Raw genomic sequence first — 12,450 nt, 5'->3', positions numbered from 1 at the left:
CAATTCCACAGGAATGGTGTCCTGAGGCCCCTATGAGCAGAGAGGCTGGCTCCCCCCGACCTCATTCTACCCTTTCCATCATTCATGCCTCCAGTCCTGTCTCCACCACCTGGCAGGCTCCCCAGCAGCAGGCACAAGGTCTTTTTACAGTTAGTAAATGTTTATTTGCTGGCTCAGGGCCCCCCTCCCAGGCAGGCCTGCTCACCTAGGCTCCATGCTCCAAGCTGCTGTGTGGGATATGGAAGGAAAGCCACTAAACTTCCTCCTAGCCCAACCTGGTCTGCCTCTAGCACCCCCAGAGCACAAGATGTGGGCGCCTTGGCAGAGTCCCCCTCCCTCATCCCTACCCTGGGGCCGGCAGAACCCAGGATAGAGGCTCCCGGTGGCACCATGAGGGGCTCACTCTGGCCCCCTTCTCTGCATCCTTCCCATCTCAGCCATCCTCAGCCCCTGGAGAAGCTTGAAGAGGAGGTCTTAGTAAAGGACCCTAGAGTTGGGAGGAGGATGGAAGGGTTCCAAGGAGGGGTGGCCATCAATTGTCACTTAATAGCCCCAGGGCTCTCTCCCACCTGAGCCAACCATCCCTCATAGTGGTATTCAGCAAGGTGTATTACAATGACCTATTTGAGGTTTCCTCTGTGACCCTGCCCAGGGAACCAGGGGGATGAGGGGAGCAGAACTGCAGCCTGGCCTGAGGGGTTTTGAGCACCCTTCACTAGGGCGAGGAGGGGCCTCCCATCTCCACTCTTCATTTTAGAGACACAACCTGGTGGTGACTCGGAGAAGGGGGTTTCACACTGCATCCCGTCCGCCAAGGTGGTGTCACCAGCTTTCACAACAGTACACTATCATGGACCCAGCCAATGCCCACATTATCATCGAATTGAGAGCCCAGTGCACCTGGGTCTTCAAAAACGGGAACAAGAAACACACAGAAGAAGGAGCACAAATCAACACTCATATGACCACATCGTGTCTTTACAGCACCTTCTCTTCCCACAGGCTTAATCCCTCTTGAACAAACTTGATTCCACTTATCCTCCCTCCACAGGTCGCTTCAGGGAAGGGACTATCAGGGCAGACTATCCCCCCAAAGAATCCCAAGGGCACAGAGGGACCCAAGGTCACCCAGCAACATGGTGGGGGGATGGAGCAGAGAGCAGCCCAGACAGAGGTCATGCTGGGTCCCCTTGAGGGGCAACTTCAGCCCCACTCAGAGGGCCCCACCTCAGGGCCAAGCAGCCTCGACCTGTGGCCCTGAAGCAGTTCAGAAGGAGCCAAGGAGGAAGGGGAAGGTGTTCCAGGTGAGGGGGAAGGGGAGAGAGGGGCAGGGGTGGGTGGAGAAGAGCGTGAAAGGTGGCCAGGAGCCAGCAATGGCCCTAGACAAAGGAAGTAGCGATGGACCCAAGGCACATAGTTGTCCTTTGTCCTGACATCCTGTCACCTCTGATGTTCAGGGAAGCTCTCGCCTGTGTGGGGGTAGGCAGTTAGCCTCCAAGCCCGTGGATGAAGAGACAGAGCCCCTCCGAAGTGGGAAAAGAGGGTGAGGAGAGAGTTGCTGGGTCTTGCTGTTGTCTAAACGTTTCTCCAAGTGGTTTCTCCATGAAGGAAGGAAGGTCTTCTCCCTCACTCCATCCCCTGAACCATAGGGGCCTAGCAGGATACAGATCTAATCTGCAGAAAGCCCTCAATTCTCTGTCTGGCTGTGGGTTGATCCCTCTCTCTCTCTCCTTCTTTCTCTCTCTCCTCTCTCTCCTCTCTCTATCACCAGGTCTTTGCAACAAAGCAATAGAAAGACAAGGTGAAAGCAAGGAAGAAGGGCCTCTCTTTCCAGTGCCAACCTCCCATTGCCATCTGGATCTGGAGGTTTGACATGGGGTAATGCTAGGGAATGATGCCGAATGGTAACAAAACTGGAACAGAGGAAGCCCGAGAGGTTCCCTTCCCCAGAGGAGCCAGTTAGGAAAGGGGGAGGGAAGAGGGGTGAGGAGCAAGCAGGAGAGCGGGCAGAAGGGGCAGGGCAGGGTCACTGTCTGGGGAGCGTACCTACCCATGCCACCCCCAGGCCCCGTCAGCCAAGTCTCTGCTCTCCTTCATGGGCCTCGGTGTAATCCCCTAACACCAGGCTGTCTCCCTGCATTGCTTCTCCCCGACAGCCCCAGGCATGTCCATGTCCTGACACCCCAGTCTTTGCTACCCCTCAAAGTCTGACCCCCATCCTGCCCATTGCTGCCCTTTTCCGCACCCCCGCCCAGTCTTGGAGGGAGTCCTTCAGCTGGGAAGAAGATGGTGGCATGAGGTGGCAGCTAAGATCCTAAAGCTGCATTCTCCCTCCCAACCTGGGCTCTGCCTAGGAGCCGAGCTTCATTCCAATTTGTGGATCTTTTCCAAGGCCTACCAGGCACCAGGCACTATGCTGATGTTATAGGAGACACAGGGACACCTCAGTAGTACGGTGGAAAGTGCAGGGGCTTTGGACTCAAATGGACCCAAGTGGCACTCCTGGCTCCGCCACTCTTTAACTGTGTGACCTTAGGCAAGTTCCTCCACCTCTCTGACCCACAATTCCCCTCATCTGTAAAACAGGAGCAAAAATACCTGCCTTGGAGTGTTGCTGCACACAGACAGTTGTGCACCCAGCTATCCCAGAAGGTAAGACAGGAAAGAGGCCCTGAGAGACGCACAGTGTCATGAAGTCACTGAGGCTGAGCAGTCCAAGTGGCTAGATCGGGCACCATGAATGGCTTTCTGCAGGAGGTAGCATGGGACATTTATTCCGCAAGCAAGTGTTAAACAGCTCATGAGCCCTGTTTGGGGCTGGGCCCTGTGGCTACAACAACGTGGAACGAGCTTCCTGTGGAGATGAACCAGTGTAAACTGAAAACAGAAACTCTCCCTGAGGGGCACATAATTGCTGGGAGTATGGGAAGGCTCCCTGGAGGAGGTGACACTTGAGTCTTGAGGGAAGAGCAGGAGTTTAGCCAGCTGAGTGGAGCGGGCATGGAGAACAGGCTGGGGCAGTAAGGTCTGGAGGATTCTGTTGGCTCCCACAGCCCTCCTCTCCTCTTCTGAGTGATAGAGACTTTGAAGCTGGGCAGGGCAGGGGATTAGGGCTTCTTCAGAAACATTCCCAGCTAAAGCCCACGGGGATAATGACGCTCCCTCAGGGGGTGAGCCCCACACTGGTTTCCCCGCCCTCCGGGACAGCATGTCTCTGCCAGAGAATTTAAACAAACAAGCAGACACTAGAGGTAGGTCCAGCTTGCACATCGAGCACTGCTGTTGTTTGCCCAGGGGTGAGAGGAGGACAGAGGACACCAGCCTATGACAAGCACAAGGCCACTCAGCTGGGGCTAGGCACAAAGCAGAAAGACTTTTCTCCAGCTTTGCCGCCTCCCTATCCCCACCAGGTGGGTGCCCAGAGCCCTCCTGTCTACCTGCCACAGACACGTGGAGACCTGGAAACAGCACTGAGCAAAAAAGTCGAGTCCGCTGCATGTTGTGTAACCTTGGCCAAGTTAGTCCCCACTTCTGGACCTCAGGCTCCTCCTAGGTAAAAGCATGAGGTTACACTCCCTAAGGTTTAAGGCTCCGTAACAGCTCCATCAAACACTCCAACTGTGATCACTGATACAAAATGTCACATCTTCCAGCAGTCTGTGTATTTTTAAAGGCTCCTGGAGAGGGCAATGCTTAACTCAAAGAAATCCACCGTGAATGATGAAGTCTGGGGTGCAGCACCAAGTGGTGGAGGGGAGATATGGTTCCCAAGAACCCCTGGAGTGCCAGCAGGCAGGGAACTGCATCCTCTCTTACCTGGGAGGCCAGAACCTCTGTCCTTTTTGAGAAGACACCGGCTTGGTGAACATCTCCAAGGGGAAAAAGCCCCCATCAGCTCCACTGCCTCATCCACAGCGCGGAATAGAAAGAGCCAGACCGGCTGGGCTCAATCACTGTTCCCCACGTCCAAGCCTGAGACTTAGAACAAGTCACTTCATCTGTCTGAGCCCCGGTTTCCTCATCTGTAAAAATGGGAGTCGTGGTGTTTGCCTCCCAGGGCTGTAGGGAGATACATGGAGACAGCGAATACAGGCAGAGCTCCTGGCCTGGAGTCGGTGTCACATAATGGTATTTCCCGTCCCTTTCTCCTGTCCCTACCCCCAAAAGTGAGCAAACTCTCAGAGAATGCAAACTCACTATCATTTGGCTAAAGTTAAACAGAAAGGAATAGGGAAATGGGCTTATCCCATTCCCCTGTAAAAAAAAAAGAAAGAAATCACACAGTGCATGCCGAAGATGACTAGGGGTGAGGATATGCTGGCATGGTTCCTGCTTTAGCCTTTCTTCAGAGCAACTGTGACCCCAGGTTGTCACTGAGTTGGCTGCAACGTAAGTTCCTTCAGGAAAATCCTAGGAAGAAAAAGAGGCAGGGACCCAAAGTGCCCCCACCTCCTAGCAAGAAGTGTCCTTGTCTCCTCCCCTAGGGACCCCCTGGGCCTAGGCCGGAAGCCTGGCCCCTGACCCAGGCCCCCCGGGACAGTTCACAGAGATAAAGCCAGTTAATGATTGGCCGCCTGAGAGGAGTCGCTCCCACCCTCCTGCCTGCCTTCCCAGACCCAGAAGCGCAGGGCGGGCCTCGGGGAGTCAGGGAGACCTCCCCTCAGCTTCCAGGAGCAGCCTGGCCTAATATCCTCGAGATAAGGCAATTAGTCAAGGGGTGCCATGTCAGGAGAGCATCAGACCATGTTCCTGGGCACCTTGGGGGTCCTCAGACGTGGGGCAGGTGGGGGAGGGTGTGGGAGTGGGCAGGCATGGCACACCGGTCTTATCTGCCTCATTGATTGCAGTTTCACTGGGGATTTCATCCGAAGAAAAGGCTCCACTGCTGAAGAAATTTGAAAATCCCTTCACTGGCCAGATGAGCAGAATGAGGCCCAGAGTTGTCCGAAGCATCCAGCACATAGAGGCAAGACCTAGACCAGATCTCCTGACTCACAGCGTGGTGCCATTGCTGCTTCTCCACGGGCCACTTCATCAGGGCCCAGCACAGAGCCAGGCACCATAGGATACATAGCACTTCTGCCATTAAAGGCTGACTAGCTAGCTGGGGAGCCGGACAGTGCCAGGAGAGGGTGCTGCACCAGGGGCCATGTGCATCTGGAGCAGGTCAGCTGCTGGGCCCAGGGCCCCACTGTTTGCCCCTCCTTCCCATGTAGTGGGGCTCAGCACTCCCTCATTCCAGGCAGTGCCCTGCAGAGGCACAGCTTATGCCCCATGGGATCCCTGGAGAGATGGTCCTACCTACATCTCCCTACAGGTCAGACCCATCAGCACACAGGTGGAAGCATCCAGAGAAGTGAGGTAGGGCACACTGCCTGCCGTGCCTGCTGCCAGCTTCCCCAAGTCCCAAGACCTAGCCCTGGTCAGCTCTAGCTATGGGCACAAGACCCCCCAGCTGAGGATGATGGCCAAAATATTTAACACCCCTTATGGCTCAGGCACAGTTCACACAGAGCTGGGGGCATATGCTGAGCCAGGCATAAACCCCTCAGTTTCTGGATTGTGGGGAGGTCCAGGGGACCCAGGAAGGGACTGGGGTGGCCAGAGAGGAATACAGGGACTCAGGGGCTGGAACAGCAGCTACTTACAAATCAGGTAGCCGTGCCGGGCTGTACCAGCTGAATGTCTGCCCTGCCCCAGTCCACTCTCAACTCCAGGCTGGAATGTGCAGTTCCCAGCCGAGAATGAGGCCAATGTGGGGCCCTGGTATACATGCCTCCATATCTCCCCCATTTCTGGGAAGACCAGGCCAGGACTCCCCAACTCTCCATACCTATGCGTAGCCCACACCCAATATAGCAGGGACCTCACCGCTCATGAGTTCCAGCCACTGTTGAAAAGATGGCGGGCACGGCCAGCCCCAGCTCTGGGCTGGAATTCCAACCCCAGGTGCCCCGATCTCGGACAGCTATGAGTAATCAGAGCATTTTCCTTTCCCTCCTCTCTCTGTCCTTGGGTATCTCCATCCCTCCTCACCTCCTTCTCTCTTCCTCCTTTCTGCCTGCCCCTGTTGTCCCGGGGGACCTCCTGGCCAGTCCTGTGGGCTGAGTGCTCCTCTGTGCCAGTCAGAAGCCTCAGCTTCTCAGAGCCCCCAGGGGGGTAACTGCTCCCCACTCCACATTCACTGTTGGGGGGCAGGCTGGGCAGTGGGGAACAAGCTGGGGAAAAGATGGTCTTCACATATCCGCAATTCCCTTTGGCCCTCCGGGGACTAAGGGAGAAGCTGCAGAAAGGAGATTTCTAAGGAGATGGGACACCATTCTGTCCACCCGGGTGCCAGGGGTATTGGGGTGGCAACAAGTACAGTGAGGGGTCCCAAACCCCCTCCCCAAGCCCCTGTCATGACCTGAGGCTTTAAAGAGGACAGAGGGAGGCACAGCGAGTCTGCCCTTCACCAGCCGCTGGCCATCACCAGGGAGAGTTGCTCCCCGCCCACCACATGACCCCTCCACACACACACTCACCATAGATCTCCTCCTCCCCATCGCTCCGCAGGTCTCCAGGCTGAAGGCCACAGGGGCTAATAAACCACACACACACACACACACACGCACACACACACACACACACACCCCACCACCGCCACCGCCACCCGTGACAGGGCCCCACAGAGAAGAGCGTTCCCAGAAATCCAGCTGTTCCAGGCAAGCCGACCTGGGTCACAGTGCCCTCCCCACCGGGGCTGCGGAGAGGCTGGGCGTCTGCTAAGCAACCCCCCCAATACCACCACAGGAGTTACCTCGAAAGCCCCTCATACCAAGAGCATCTCTAAAGCCCTGCCTGCAAGCACTGCTGTGTCCTGCACAGCTCCTCAGATGTCCACGTATGGGGCCGTGGCTGGAGGTCACGACGCCTGAGTTCAAAACCAGGAACTGTCACTGCCTTGCTGTGTGACCTGGAGCAAGGCACGGCCCATGTCTGGCCTCAGTGTTCCCTCTATAGAATGAAGGGGTGGGCCGATTTCTAAAGCCCTGGTAGGGCTCCTAGTCCATGGCTATAGGGGATGAGGAGGAAGCAGTACAGACAAGAGCTGTGGACACTCTGGTCTGTGGCCTGGCAGACTGAGAGATGGAGGAAGGACCAGGGAACATCCCTCTGGGACCACTTTTCAGAGATGCTATAAAGATTACTGAAGTATAGGTGGGCGGGGGTGTATGCTACTTGAGCATACTCTTCAGTCCCTGTCTGACCAACAGCCTGAGTTTGCCTATTGCCATCAACCAGAACAGCTGGGATTGCAGCAAGAAGGGTTTAAGTTAGATAAGTAGAGGCCTACCATGCTCATCTTCTCTGGGGTATTTATGGGATGATAGCAGTGGGATGTTTATCTAGAGACTTCTAGGCCCATTCCTGGCTTGGATGAAACGTCAGGGAGTGGGAGAGAAGGGGAGAGAAAGGACGAGAGGGTAAGACAGGGTGTCAGTTCCCAGCCCTCCCCCCTTTGAGAGAGGAGGTGGGTGCGGTGCCTGGGCCTCGGATCAGGGAGCTGAAGTGGGGGAAGGAATTTGTCAGGGGTGTGGTGGAGCCGAGAGCAGGGCAGCAGGGGGAATGGAATGAGAAGGCTGTCAAGTGGTGAAGCAAGTATTTGTGGGAAATGGAGAGAAAGACCCTTCCCTGGTGGCAGGGGACGAGAGGGAGCCTCAGGCCAGGGCTCCCTGCCCTGGGCACCCCCAGCCCCACTCCAGGCACAACCTTGTTGGGGCAAGGCCTGCGCCTCCCCTGTGACATCAGCTTGGGCAGGGGAGCCACTGTTTGAGAAGTAAAGATGACACCTACCTAGCCTGGGCCCAGGCACTGGGGAGGGGAGGGCTGGGGGTATTTGCAGGGCAGACTGTGAGCACAAGGGGCCTTCCTTCCCCTAAGACTGCCAGGACACTCAGGTGGGTCCTGCTTTTTCTCCACACACATCCCCCTGCCCCGGTCACCTGGGGGTAGCTGGAAAGGCCTGAGAGGGTCTGCCTTTGCTCTACTCCTGTCCTGGCACTCGGACAGCTGGGACAATTCTGTAACTCATTCCGTAGTCTCTTCTTCTCCTCTGTCCCAAACCCAGGTCTCCTAAGGGAACTGAGGCTAAAAAACCACGCAGGAAGGAAGTCCCTTTTTCCCTCTACCCACCTCTCTTTTGGCTGCGGTGAGGACCAGGTAAGGAGAAGGATGAGCAAGAGAGTGGGGCCAAGCCCCCCACTACCTCAGCCAAATAATGGACCATTTGAGGTAAGGCGGGGGTAACTTGGTGGGGGCCAGGTGAGCAGATGTGATATGCAAATGATTTATGCATGTGTATTACAAGGAAGCTGGGTTGGCCTACCAGTGCCCTCTGGAAGCCCAGGTCCCCGGCACTCAATCTTCCAGCCTGAAAAGATTTATTAAGTCATTCCACTCCTCTGCCCACTCTGCCCCCATTCTCCCAGGCTCTCTCCATGTCAACCTTTTCCCCCTTCTCTGTTCATCCTACCCAACCAGGAATTGAAGATTTCTCCACCATCTTCCCAGGTTCTGTCCTCACAAAGTCACCTTGAGACACACTCCTCACTCCTCCTCCTGTCCTGGCCTAAAGCTCCTCTGGGGATTCCTGGCTGGAATCAGGGCCACAGTGGTCCCCACACCCCCCATAGCTGGCAGGGGCAGCCTGTAGCCTCCTTGAAAGCTGCCCAAGGGGAAGGTGAGACATGGACAGGGGCTGTCCTGCTAGACTGGCTGGGTGCAGTCTAGGGAGCTCCTTCTCTGGCCCACAGGAGGAAGGACCCTCCACACCCAGATAGAGGTGGGGGGCCTTGAACCCGCTTCTGCCTGAGCCAATAGCACAACCTTGCTGGGCACTTTCCAGCAGTGGGCTTCAGATGAAGCTGATGTCTGACTGTGGACCCCTCTGAACATTTTTGGAAGCCCAGTGCCCCCTCCTCAATCAGGACCCCTCCTGGGTGCCTCGCCCAGTGCCACCCCAGGCCTCTAGAGGGCGCGGGAGAGCAGCGCTGGACTTCCCAGCCCCTGGGGCATACGCAGGTGGCTCTCTGCACAGGCCCCTGGGACCAACCAGCTGCCCCCAGCTCCTGCCCCTGGGAGACCAGGCACCATGCTGGAGGCTGTGCAGCCAGACTCACCGCTCTAGGGGCAGGAGAGATGGGCCAGGCCTGGGAGGGGGCTGCTTGGAGGATGCAGGAACAACTTGGGCTGTGGAGGACACTGAAAAAGGGTGGTGGGTTTGAACAGTAGAAAGATGATCTGAGAGCAATCAGAGATTATCCTACCGTTCATTTGGGGACAGAAAGGAGAACAGTGGCCTGGACCTTGGGAATTTCTGTCTGACCTTGGAAGAAGGAGGGGCTTCTTGACCCACACAGCAAAGCTGCAAAGCCCTCCCACCTCCACGCAGGGTCAGAACTAGGGTGGGGCCAGTGGGGCAGCTAGGCCACAAAATTTAAGGAGGCACCCACTCTCAAGTGCCGGGTTGTTCCTGAGAGTCAGCGCCTCCTTAAATACTGCACCCCAAACCCTCACTCCCCTCAGCTTAGCTCCAGCCCTGCGCTCTGGGCTGCCTGTCCCAGGGACTGAGGCCACAGGAAGGTTTGAGGCCGAGGTGGGGTGGGTGAGCGGAGGGGTCCCTCTTTCCCACTGGACCCCTCAAAGGAAAGAACCAGCCCCTAACTCAGCTAGAGGGGATGGGAGCAAAGGATGAAGAGAGAGACAACTCTCTGTCACCTGAGCCTGGGCCCCTGTGTGTGTCTGTCTGTGTCAGTGTCTGTGTGTGTATTTGTGCGTCCAAATTGTAAGTCTGCCAATTTCTAGCTCTGTGTCCTTGCGCAAGTTACCCAATCTCTCTGAGCCTCAGTTTCCTTGAAAACTTGTGATAATAATGCCTCCACCATAGGGTTTTAGAGAGGATTGAAAGAAAGAATATCTAGAAAGGGTGTAGCATAAGCACCTGGCCTGCACACGGTAGAGCTGAATAAATGGTGACTGCTATTCCCATTGTTAATAATATTATTATTGTGTGTGGCCCCAGCTTGTTCTGCAGCCTTGTTTCTCACTGCTTCCCTACACATACATCCCACTCCAGCCAGACAGGTCTTCCGACAGCCCCGAACACACACATTGCTTATATCTTCATCCTGGCCTATGCCCCAACAGCCACGAAGATGTACTTCTTACAACAAGAAGACTTCCAGGACCATTTCTGCTCAGTGGTCTCCCCAAAATTCCTACAGCATGAGTTGTCTATACTTCTCATGTCAGCCTCAAATTGCTATTCAATGCATTTAACTTTGTGAGGCTGTGTGTGTGTGTGTGTGTGTGTGTGTGTGTCAGAGAGAGAGAGAGAGAGAGATCTCTCCAAGCACACTTCCATAGCAGGGACTGTATTTTCAGTGAACTGTATCCCCTCCACCCCAGCCTAAGGACCAGCCCAGGCTGCAGGTATAGAAATCCACATGTTGACTCTGTGAATGGTGGTGATAATAATGGTAAATGCTGCCTTTGATTGCATTCCTGCCCTGTGCCCTACGTTATCTCATTAATCCCCACAATAACCCTGTGACGTGGATTATAATTGTAAAACTGCAGCTTGGAGAGTTTAAGTAACTTGCCCAAGGTCATACAGCAAATAAACAACAGAGCTGGGATAATAACTGTCTGTCTGGCTCCAAAGCCTGCACGCTTAACCACTATGGTTTGAATAAAAGAATGATCCCAAAACCAGAATTTCCTTTCTGTATTCGAAGAAGGAAATAACATTAAAGCGCCATGATATCTGAACTTCAGTCAAATGGTTTCAGGGTTTCGAGTCCAGTCTGTTCAGAGCGAGGCCAGAGAGCCTTGGTCATTGCAGAAAGAGGCACCCAGCTGCTCTCGCCTTACTCACTAGGGTTTTAGAAAAATTTTCAGCAAATGAGACTGAAAAATACGCATCCCAGAGTGAGTCAGAAAAATTCCATGATCATTCAATCACCAGAATGTTCCGGTTGGTCCTAGCTCTATTTTAACTGTCGATAGAAGAGAGTTATATTCCCTCCTTTTGTTGATCAACAATTTAGTGACTTTTTTTTTTTATAACCTTTTTTTTGTGTGTGTGAGGAAGATTAGCCCTGAGCTAACATCCGTTGCCAATCCTCCTCTTTTTGCTGAGAAAGATTGGCCCTGGGCTAACATCTGTGCCCATCTTCCTCTACTTTATATGGGACGCCGCCACAGCATGGCTTGCCAAGCAGTGCATAGGTCCGTGCCTGGGATCTGAACCCTTGAACCCTGGGCCACAAAAGCAGAGCGGGCGAACTTAATCACTACACCACTGGGCCAGCCTCAGCAACTTTTGGATAATTAAATGGACAACATTGGTCAGTCAGCAAATATTACACGGAATAACCACCAGAAAACCACTCACTGACTGATTTTCACCCCTATCAATATACCCCCATTAATATACCCCCATCAATCCCCAGCTGTTATAATAAAATTTGGCTATGGGGAATGTATCCCCTTCAGGCCTCTATCCTCCTTTGCCATCTTCCTTTTGTTGTTCTGTGGCTAAACTGACTTTTAATGTCTACATTACATTCCTCTCCCTATGACTCAGTTTCCCTATGTGGAAAATGGGGACAATAACACTCTCGACTCCACAGGGCTATGGCAAAGACCTAATGAGGCCGTGTGGGGAAAGCACAGTGGCCGGCATGGAGTGAGAGCATCATAAATATTTGGGGCGGTTGGTGGCGTCATTTCAAGCCAGGGAGAGGTGCCCGGAAGGTGACCCCACTCTGGCGGCAGGGAAGGGCTTCACCCCACACCCTTCCCTCCTGCCTACTAGGACGCATGTCCCCTAGAAGCGCCTTCTGCACTCTCTTGCCCCTCTAGCCACACCTCACCCCCCAAAGACTTAGAATCATGCAACTCCACGACCGAAAAGGTAGTGAGAACTTGTCCAGTTCAACTTTATTTTTCCTGACAGGGAAGGCAAAACCTTCTAAAATCTAAATGGCTTGCCCCAAATCATATACCGTTTGCTTCCAAATTACCCGTGAAATTCTATACGTCCAAAACTCGGGCCCTACACACCTGGGCCAAGGAAATCAAGTGTGCTCAAAAGGCTTTTGGACTTCACTTCTTTTTGTGAGTTGACCTCGGACTTCGTTGTACTCTAAACCAGGAAATCAATCTCATAATTTGATGCCACACCTTCTTTGGGGCCAAAAAAAAAGGTGTTGTTATTACCTGCTCGGTTCACTCACTCTTCTAGGTCACACGTCTTGGCGTTAAACAACTTTTGGCTGTTTCCACACACTATTCAGTTCCCAAAGATAAAGTCTCAACATCATTGAGGAAAATTTTTAGTGTAATAAAGGCTCTGAAGGCAGCTCATTTGTTCCTTTGTAGATTCATAAATTTAACAAATATTTA

Source organism: Ceratotherium simum, chromosome 13, assembly GCF_057802395.1.
Source record: "Ceratotherium simum simum isolate JZ-2026a chromosome 13, ASM5780239v1, whole genome shotgun sequence".
Lineage (NCBI taxonomy): Eukaryota > Metazoa > Chordata > Mammalia > Perissodactyla > Rhinocerotidae > Ceratotherium > Ceratotherium simum.
Note: the sequence above shows the minus strand (reverse complement) of the source record.